At 41.3% G+C, this 11,129-nt stretch overlaps 1 pseudogene; it reads right to left on the reverse strand.

Moving 5' to 3' along the window:
- The window catches only part of LOC119357864, a 24,448-nt pseudogene extending 13,889 nt beyond the window's left edge, over positions 1-10,559 (reverse strand).
- Positions 10,560-11,129: the final 570 nt, after the last annotated feature.

Consider the following 11,129-nt stretch of genomic DNA (forward strand, 5'->3'; position numbering starts at 1 on the left):
CGTCTCTCCCACTAGGGCCCAATAAGGCCCATTGACTCCCGGGGGGGGGGGTCCGGTAACCCCCCGGTACTCCAGTAAATGCCTGAACTCATCCGGAACCATTCCGATGTCCAAACATAGCCTTCCAATATATCGATCTTTATGTCTCGACCATTTCGAGACTCCTCATCATGTCCGTGATCACATCCGGGACTCCGAACTACCTTTGGTACATCAAAACACATAAACTCATAATACCGATCGTCATCGAACATTAAGTGTACGGACCCTACGGGTTCGAGAACTATGTAGACATGACCGAGACTCATCTCCGGTCAATAAAAAATAGCGGAACCTGGATGCTCATGTTGGTTCCTACATATTCTATGAAGGTCTTTATCGGTCAAACAGCATAACAACATACGTTGTTCCCTTTGTCATCGGTATGTTACTTGCCCGAGATTCGATCGTTGGTATCTCAATACTGCTACCTCTTGAGCTTGCGTTGGATTTCCCGAAGAGGAAGGGATGATGCAGCAGAGTAGCGTAAGTATTTCCCTCAGTTTTTGAGAACCAAGGTATCAATCTAGTAGGAGGCCACGCTCAAGTCCCTCGTACCCGCACAAAACGATAGCTACTCGCAACCAACGCGATTAGGGGTTGTCAATCCCTTCACGGTCACTTACGAGAGTGAGATCTGATAGATATAATATTTTTGGTATTTTTGGTATAAAGATGCAAAGTGAAAAGTAAAAGGCAAAGTAAAAAGCAAAACAAGATTAAAGTGATGGAGATTGATATGATGAGAATAGACCCCGGGGCCATAGGTTTCACTAGTGGCTTCTCTCAAGAGCATAAGTATTCTACGGTGGGTGAACAAATTACTGTTGAGCAATTGACATAATTGAGCATAGTTATGAGAATATCTAGGCATGATCATGTATATAGGCATCACGTCCGTGACAAGTAGACCGAAATGATTCTACATCTACTACTATTACTCCACTCATCGATCACTATCCAGCATGCATCTAGAGTATTAAGTTAAAAACAGAGTAACGCCTTAAGCAAGATGACATGATGTAGAGAGATAAGTTCATGCAATATGAAATAAACCCCATCTTGTTATCCTCGATGGCAACAATGCAATACGTGCCTTGCTGCCCCATCTGTCACTGGGAAAGGACACCGCAAGATCGAACCCAAAGCTAAGCACTTCTCCCATGGTAAGAACTACCAATCTAGTTGGCCAAACCAAACGGATAATTCGAAGAGACTTGCAAAGATAACCAATCATACATAAAAGAATTCAGAGAAGATTCAGATATTATTCATAGATAGACTTGATCATAAACCCACAATTCATCGATCTCAACAAACACACCGCAAAAAGAAGATTACATCGAATAGATCTCCACAAGAGAGGGGGAGAACTTTGTATTGAGATCCAAAAAGAGAGAAGAAGCCATCTTGCTACTAACTATGGACCCGAAGGTCTGAGGTAAACTACTCACACTTCATCGGAGAGGCTATGATGATGTAGAAGCCCTCTGTGATGATGACCCTCTCTGACGGAGCTCTGGAACAGGCCCCAAGATGGGATCTCGTGGATACAGAAAGTTGCGGCGGTGGAATTAGGTTTTTGGCTCCTCGTTCTGATCGTTTGGGGGTACGTAGGTATATATAGGAGGAAGGAGTACGTCGGTGGAGCTCTGAGGGGCCCACGAGGCAGGGGGCGCACCCTAGGGGGGGGGCGCCCCAACCTCGTGACCGCCTCTCTGATGCCTTGGCGTAGGGTCCAAGTCTCCTGGATCACATTCGGTGAGAAAATCACGTTCCCGAAGGTTTCATTCTGTTTGGACTCCGTTTGATATCCCGTTTCTTCGAAACACTGAAATAGGCAAAAAAACAACAATTCTGGGTTGGGCCTCCGGTTAATAGGTTAGTCCCAAAAATAATATAAAAGTGGAAAATAAAGCCCAATATAGTCCAAAATAGTAGATAATATAGCATGGAGCAATCAAAAATTATAGATACGTTGGAGACGTATCAGGCATCCCCAAGCTTAATTCCTGCTTGTCCTCGAGTAGGTAAATGATAAAAAGAGAATTTTTGATGCGGAGTGCTACTTGGCATAATTTCAATGCAAATCTTCTTAATTGTGGTACGAATATTCAGATTTGAAAGATTCAAGACAAAAGTTTATATTGACATAAAAATAATAATACTTCAAGCATACTAACAAAGCAATTATGTATTCTCAAAATAACATGTCCAAAGAAAGTTATCCCTACAATATCATATAGTCTGGCTATGCTCTATCTTCACCACACAAAGTATTTAAATCATGCACAACCCCGATGACAAGCCAAGCAATTGTTTCATACTTTTGGTGTTCTCAATTTTTTTCAATATTCACGCAATACATGAGTGTGAGCCATGGATATAGCACTATAAGTGGAATAGAATGGTGGTTCTGGAGAAGACAAAAAGGGAGAAGATAGTCTCACATCAACTAGGCGTATCAACGGGCTATGGAGATGCCCATCAATAGATATCAATGTGAGTGAGTAGGGATTGCCATGCAACGGATGCACTAGAGCTATAAGTATATGAAAGCTCATCAAAAGAAACTAAGTGGGTGTGCATCCAACTTGCTTGCTCATGAAGACCTAGGGCATTTTGAGGAAGCCCATCATTGGAATATACAAGCCAAGTTCTATAATGTAAAATTCCCACTAGTATATGAAAGTGATAACATGAGAGACTCTCTACTATGAAGATCATGGTGCTACTTTGAAGCACAAGTGTGGTAAAAGGATAGTAACATTGTCCCTTCTCTCTTTTTCTCTCATTTTTTTATTTATATTTTTTGGGCCTTTTCTCTTTTTATGGCCTCTTTTCTTTCTCTTTTTTTGGGCTTCTTTGGCCTATTTTATTTATTTTCCGTCCGGAGTCTCATCCTGACTTGTGGGGGAATCATAGTCTCCATCATCCTTTCCTCATTGGGACAATGCTCTAATAATGATGATCATCACACTTTTATTTTTCTTACAACTCAACAATCACAACTCGATACTTAGAACAAAATATGACTCTATATGAATGCCTCCGGCGGTGTACCGGGATATGCAATATGACAATGATGGAGTGTGTCATAATAAACGGAACTGTGGAAAGTTGCATGGCAATATATCTCGGAATGGCTATGTTAATGCCATAATAGGTAGGTATGGTGGCTGTTTTGAGGAAGGTATATGGTAGGTGTATGATACCGGTGAAAAGTGTGCGGTATTAGAGAGGCTAGCAAAGGTGGAAGGGTGAGAGTGCGTATAATCCATGGACTCAACATTGGTCATAAAGAACTCATATACTTATTGCAAAAATCTAGAAGTTATCAAAGCAAAGTATTATGCGCATGCTCCTAGGGGGATAGATTGGTAGGAAAAGGCCATCTCTCATCCCCGACCGCCACTCATAAGGAAGACAATAAATAAATAAATCATGCTCTGACTTCATCACATAATGGTTCACCATACGTGCATGCTACGGGAATCACAAACTTTAACACAAGTATTCTTTGAATTCAAAACTACTCAACTAGCATGACTCTAATATTATCACCTCCATATCTCAAAACAATTATCATGCTTCAATCTTTTCGTAGTATTCAACACACTCAAAAGAAAGTTTCACAAATCTTGAATACCAAGCATATTATTATTAAGTAAATTACCATGCTATTAAGAGACTCTCAAAATAATTTAAGTGAAGCATGAGAGATCACTAGTTTCTTTAAAACAAATCCACCACCGTGCTCTAAAATATCTAAGTGAAGCACATAGAGCAAAATTACATAGCTCAAAGATATAAGTTAGGCACATAGAGAAAAACTATAATGCTCAAAAGATATAAGTGAAGCACATAGAGTATTCTATCAAATTTTAATTCATGTATGGCTCTCTCAAAAGGTGTGTACAGCAAGGATGATTGTGGCATACTAAAACACAAAGACACAAATAATACAAGACGCTCCAAGCAAAACACATATCATGTTGGTGAATAAAAATATAGCTCCAAGTAAATTACCGATGGAAGTGGACGAAAGAGTGGATGCCTTCCGGGGCATCCCCAAGCTTTGACTTTTTGGTGTCCTTGGATTATCTTGGGGGTGCCATGGGCATCCCCAAGCTTAGGCTCTTGCCACTCCTTATTCCATAATCCATCACAAGAATTCACCCAAAACTTGAAAACTTCACAACACAAAACTTAAAGTAGAAAACTCGTGAGCTCCGTTAGCAAAAGAAAACAAAAGACCACTTCAAGGTACTGTAATGAACTAATTCTTTATTTATATTGGTGTTAAACCTAATGTATTCCAACTTCTCTATGGATTATAAACTATTTTACTAACCATAGATTCATCAAAATGAGCAAACAACACACGAAAAACAGAATCTGTCAAAAACAGAATAGTCTGTAGTAATCTGTAGCTAGCGCAATATCTGGAACCCCAAAAATTCTAAAATAAATTGCTGGACGTGAGGAATTTGTCTATTAAACATCTGAAAAAAGAATTAACTAAATAGCACTCTTAAAATAAAAATGACAGCAGTTCTCATGAGCGCTTAAGTTTCTGTTTTTTTACAGCAAGTTCAACAAGACTTTCCCCAAGTCTTCCCAACGGTTCTACTTGGCACAAACACTAATTAAATACAAAAAACACAACCAAAACAGAGGATAGATAATTTATTTATTACTAAACAGTAGCAAAAAGCAAGGAATAAAAATAAAATTGGGTTGCCTCCCAACAAGCGCTATCGCTTAACGCCCCTAGCTAGGCATAAAAGCGAGGATAGATCTAGGTATTACCATCTTTGGTGGGCAATCCATAAGTGGATCTCATGATAGTTTCATATGGAAATTTTATTTTCTTTCTTGGAAAATGTTTCATGCCCTTTTTTAATGGAAATTGAAATCTAATATTCCCTTCTTTCATATCAATAATCGCACCAACCGTTCTAAGGAAAGGTCTACCAAGAATAATAGGGCAAGAAGGATTGCAATCTATATCAAGAACAATGAAATCTACGGGCACATAATTCCTATTTGCAACAATAATAACATCATTAATCCTTCCCATAGGTTTCTTAATAGTAGAATCCGCAAGATTCAAGTTTAGCGAGCAATCATCAAAATTACGGAAATCTAGCAAATCACACAAAGTCTTGGGAATAGTAGAGACACTAGCACCCAAATCACACAAAGCATAAAACTCATGATCTTTAATTTTAATTTTAATAGTTGGTTCCCACTCATCATAGAGTTTTCTAGGGATAGAAACTTTCAACTCAAGTTTTTCTTCATAAGATTGCATCAAGGCATCAACAATATGTTCGGTGAAGGCTTTATGTTGACTATAAGCATGTGGAGAATTTAGCACGGATTGCAACAAGGAAATGCAATCAATTAAAGAGCAACTTTCATAATTAAATTCCTTGAAATCCAATATAGTGGGTTTAGCAACATCTAGATTTTTATTTCTTTCAATCCCACTTTCATCAATTTCATCATAAAGATCTAAATACTCCAAATTTTTAAAACGCCTTCTAGGTAAAGGAAGATCATATTCAGTTTCATAAAGATTCGTATTGAAAAATAAAGATTTAATTGGGGACACATCAATAACTTTTAGATCTTCATCTTGATTTTCATAGGAATTGGAAGAACACGCTTTAATAAAGGCATCTTTGGAAGCACGCATCCTAGCGGTTCTTTCCTTGCACTCATCAATGGAAATTCTCATGGCTTTGAGAGACTCATTGATATCATGCTTAGGAGGAATAGATCTAAGCTTTAAAGAATCAACCTCAAGAGAAATTCTATCAATGTTCCTAGCCAAATCATCAACTTTAAGAAATTTGTCTTCAAGCAAAGCATTAAAATTCTTTTGTGAATTCATAAACTCTTTAATACTATTCTCAAATTCAAAGTGCATCTTACTATTATTTCCATAAGAGTTGTTGTAGGAATTCCCATAATTATTAGAAGGATTACTAGGATATGGCCTAGGATTAAAATTCCCTATATAAGCGTTGTTACCAAAATTATTCCTACCAACAAAATTCACATCCATAGATTCATTGTTATTCTCAATCAAAGTAGACAAAGGCATATCATTAGGATCAGAAGAAACACTCTTAGTAGCAAATAATTTCATAATTTCATCCATCTTTCCACTCAAAACATTGATTTCTTCTATCGCATGCACTTTTTTATTAGAAGATCTTTCAGTATGCCATTGATAATAATTAACCATAATATTATCTAGGAGTTTAGTAGCATCTCCTAAAGTGATTTCCATAAAAGTGCCTCCCGCGGCCGAATCTAAAAGATTTCTAGAAGCAAAATTCAATCCGGCATAAAAGTTTTGTATAATCATCCACAAATTCAAACCATGAGTAGGGCAATTACGTATCATTAATTTCATTCTCTCCCAAGCTTGTGCAACATGTTCATGATCAAGTTGATAATATCATTTCTAAGAGAGATGATCTTAGCGGGAGGGAAATACTTAGAGATAAAAGCATCTTTGCACTTGTTCCAAGAATCAATACTATTTTTAGGCAAAGACGAAAACCAAGCTTTAGCATGATCTCTAAGAGAAAAAGGAAATAGCTTCAGTTTAACGACATCATTATCGACATCTTTTTTCTTTTGCATATCACATAAATCAACAAAGCTATTCAGATGAGTAGCGGCATCTTCACTAGGAAGGCCAGCGAATTGATCTTTCATAACGAGATTCAACAAAGCAGTATTGATTTCACAAGATTCAATATTGGCAAGAGGAGCAATCGGAGTGCTAAGGAAATCATTATTATTGGTATTGGTGAAGTCACACAATTTGGTAGTATCTTGAGCCATCGCGACAAACAAGCAATCCAACACACGAGCAAACAAAAAGGCAAGCAGAAAAGAGAGGGAGGATAGAGAGAGAGAGGGCGAATAAAACGACAAGGGTGAAGTGGGGGAGAGGAAAACGAGAGGCAAATGGCAAATAATGTAATGCGAGAGATAGGGATTGTGATGGGTACTTGGTATGTTGACTTTTTGCGTAGACTCCCCGGCAACGGCGCCAGAAATTCTTCTTGCTACCTCTTAAGCTTGCGTTGGATTTCCCCGAAGAGGAAGGGATGATGCAGCAGAGTAGCATAAGTATTTCCCTCAGTTTTTGAGAACCAAGGTATCAATCCAGTAGGAGGCCACGCTCAAGTCCCTCGTACCTGCACAAAATGATAGCTACTCGCAACCAATGCGATTAGGGGTTGTCAATCCCTTCATGGTCACTTACGAGAGTGAGATCTGATAGATATAATATTTTTGGTATTTTTGGTATAAAGATGCAAAGTGAAAAGTAAAAGGCAAAGTAAAAAGCAAAACAAGATTAAAGTGATGGATATTGATATGATGAGAATAGACCCGGGGGCCATAGGTTTCACTAGTGGCTTCTCTCAAGAGCATAAGTATTCTACGGTGGGTGAACAAATTACTGTTGAGCAATTGGCAGAATTGAGCATAGTTATGAGAATATCTAGGCATGATCATGTATATAGGCATCACGTCCGTGACAAGTAGACCAAAACGATTCTGCATCTACTACTATTACTCCACTCATCGACCGCTATCCAGCATGCATCTAGAGTATTAAGTTAAAAACAGAGTAACTCCTTAAGCAAGATGACATGATGTAGAGAGATAAGTTCACTGCGGGCCATATAATCAATGGGCCTTATACGGGACGTATGATCGATTGGCCAAACATGGGCCAAACAGACCGCATTATGGCTGTAAATGGGCTAGAGTTGGAATCATCCGTTCATGGGCCGACCATAATGGGCCATCGTTAATAGGCCGTATTTGATGACGCTATGAAAACGGCCCAACGTATTAACGGACCACAAACGGGCCGACTGTAACCACTGGTTGAATTTGGCCCACAAGCAAAAAATGACAATAACGGGCCGTAAGTAAACGAATGCTGGAAATGAGCCCAAGAATAAATGGGCTCTAAGAAGGTCAAAAGATAACATGGGCTGGAAACGGCCCAACGGAATAACGAGCCGTTGATGGGTATAAAGTGATACACTGTTCATTACAGACCAGTTTCACCACGGGCCATTAATGGGTGTAAAGTGATACACTGTTCATTACGGGCCAGTTTCACCACAGGCCGTTAATAGGCCAAGAGTTACATAGGGCCTCATATCGACCGAAAGACGTCATGGGCCATACATGGGCTAGAACTGAAAACGGGCTGGAATCATATTGGGTGGCCCAGATGACGCTACTAGGCCTAATTCGGATAGGGCGTAACGGGCCTTGGCTTAGCAGGTTGTAAAGGGGCTATATGCGAATAGGCCGTTAACAGGCTTTACATGTGCCAGCCCGCCACCTTTTGACCAAGTCAAACAGGCCGGCCTTTTCACAGGAATGGGCCTCTGTTTGGCCGTGCCATGTGTCGACGTATCATAGGCGCCTTCTGTCCAATGAGTGGATGACATCTGTCCCAACGATGAGCCGACACATGTTGCCTCCAGCCAATGATGATTTTACACGTGGAAAATCCCCATTGGTCGGGGCTGTTAACGGGTTATCGGATCCAAAACCCGACCCGATAGCTTAACAGCGTTCCGTTACGGTGGATGCCACGTGTTGGTCACCCTTGACGAAAGCACTTCTGTGACGCGGGATTTATCGTCATGGAAGTGGACTCTTCCGTGATGATAATTTTGGTAATGTCATGGAACACTTCTACGATAGCACAGGTATGACTATCTTGATTCTGTCATAAAATCGTCATGCATGTACATGCATGACAGAAAATGCGACCTACTGTGACAAACACGTATCATCACAGAAGTGTATTTTTTTGTAGTGCCTCCCCTCGTAGTTGGGGGATAAATTTTTGTTTTAGCGTCTTTCAAGTTCTTCATAGTGATAAGAAGATTTAAATCCCAAGTGACTCAAAGAATATAGCTATGCTCCCCAGCAACGGCACCAGAAAATAGTCTTGATAACCCAGAAGTATAGGGGGTCGCAATAGTTTTTGAGGGTAGAGTATTCAACCCAAATTTATTGATTTGACACAAGGGGAGCCAAAGAATATTCTCAAGTATTAGCAGCTGAGTTGTCAATTCAACCACACCTGGATAACTTAATATTTGCAGCAAAGTATTTAGTAGCAAAGTAATATGATAGTAGTGGTAACTGTGGTAAAAGGTAATGGTAGCAAAAGTAATATTTTTGGTATTTTGTAGTGATGATAACAATAGCAACGGAAAAGTAAATAAGCGAAGAACAATATATGGAAAGCTCGTAGGCAATGGATCGGTGATGGAGAATTATGCCGGATGTGATCGATCATGTAACACTCATAACCTAGGGTGACACAGAACTAGCTCCAATTCATCAATGTAATGTAGGCATGTATTCCGAATATAGTCATACGTGCTTATAGAAAAGAACTTGCATGACATATTTTGTCCTACCCTCCCGTGGCGGGGGGGGGGGGTCCTATTGGAAACTAAGGGATATTAAGGCCTCCTTTTAATAGAGTACCAGACCAAAGCATTAACACATAGTGAATGCATGAACTCCTCAAACTACGGTCATCACTGGGAGTGGTCCCGATTATTGTCACTTCAGGGTTGCCGGATCAAAACACATAGTAGGTGACTATAGACTTGCAAGATAGGATCAAGAACTCTCATATATTGATGAAAACATAATAGGTTCAGATCTGATATCATGGCACTCGGGCCCTAGTGACAAGCATTAAGCATAGCAAAGTCATAGCAACATCAATCTCAGAACATAGTGGATACTAGGGATCAAACCCTAACAAAACTAACTCGATTACATGATAAATCTCATCCAACCCATCACCGTCCAGCAAGCCTACGATGGAATTACTCATGCACGGCGGTGAGCATCATGAAATTGGTGATGGAGGATGGTTGATGATGACAATGGCGACGGATTCCCCTCTCTGGAGCCCCGAACGGACTCCAAATCAGGCCTCCCAAGAGAGTTTAGGGCTTGGCAGCGGCTCTGTATCGTAAAACGCGATGATTCCTTCTCCCTGGTTTTTTTCTCCCCGAAAGTGAATATATGGAGTCAGGGTTTAGGTCGGTGGAGCGTCAGGGGGCCCATGAGGCAGGGGGGCGCGCCCAGGGGGTAGGGCGCGCCCCCACCCTCGTGGACAGGTGGAGGCCCCCCTGACGTGGATCTTCCTTCCAGTATTTTTTCTATATTCAAAACTAATTCTCCGTTGATTTTCAGGTCATTCTGAGAACTTTTATTTCTGCACAAAAATAACACCATGGCAATTCTGCTGAAAACAGCGTCAGTCCGGGTTAGTTCCATTCAAATCATGCAAGTTAGAGTCCAAAACAAGGGCAAAAGTGTTTGGAAAAGTAGATACGACGGAGACGTATCACACACTCCCCGACTCCTCTGCTTCTTCGAACCTCAGCCTCCTCTCCATCTGAACTGAGCTCAGTCCTCTCCGTCGCCATGGCGCTGAACCGGACGGAGAAAGAGAAGAAGCCCCTGTCCTCAGCCAGCCCGCCATTGGCCGTCAAGCCCGCCGTCGGCCGGTCGCGGGTGCTCAATGAGGAGGCCATGGACAAGGTCCGCCTTGCACTCGCCACCAGCTTTCCACGAATTGGGAGGGATGGTGGCCTGGCCTGCGTCCCAAGCTTCTGTCAATAGAACGACCACCGAGGCCCAGTTCTTCGTCGACACCCTATGGGCCGGTCAGGTCCCCCCTTCTCCGCCTTCTTCAACGCTGTGCTTTCCTATTACCAGATTCATCTGCTGCACCTAGATCCCCAATCTGTCTCTCTTCTCGCCGTCTTTGCCTTTGTCTGCGAGGCCATGGTGGGCATCACCCCCTCCATGGCCCTTCTGCGCCATTTCTTCTCACTGCACCTGACCGATCCCCGGCAATGCTCAGGGTGCCTGAGCTTCCAGGCCGTGGCAGCGACGGTCGGCTCAGGGATTGACTTTGAACTCCCACCGTCCGCGAGCGGGTTTCAGACATGGTGGGTGTATGTGGATGTCGGAGTGCTTAGCCCTTTACTCTT

The sequence above is a fragment of the Triticum dicoccoides genome, chromosome 2A, assembly GCF_002162155.2.
Source record: "Triticum dicoccoides isolate Atlit2015 ecotype Zavitan chromosome 2A, WEW_v2.0, whole genome shotgun sequence".
Classification (NCBI taxonomy): Eukaryota; Viridiplantae; Streptophyta; class Magnoliopsida; order Poales; family Poaceae; genus Triticum; species Triticum dicoccoides.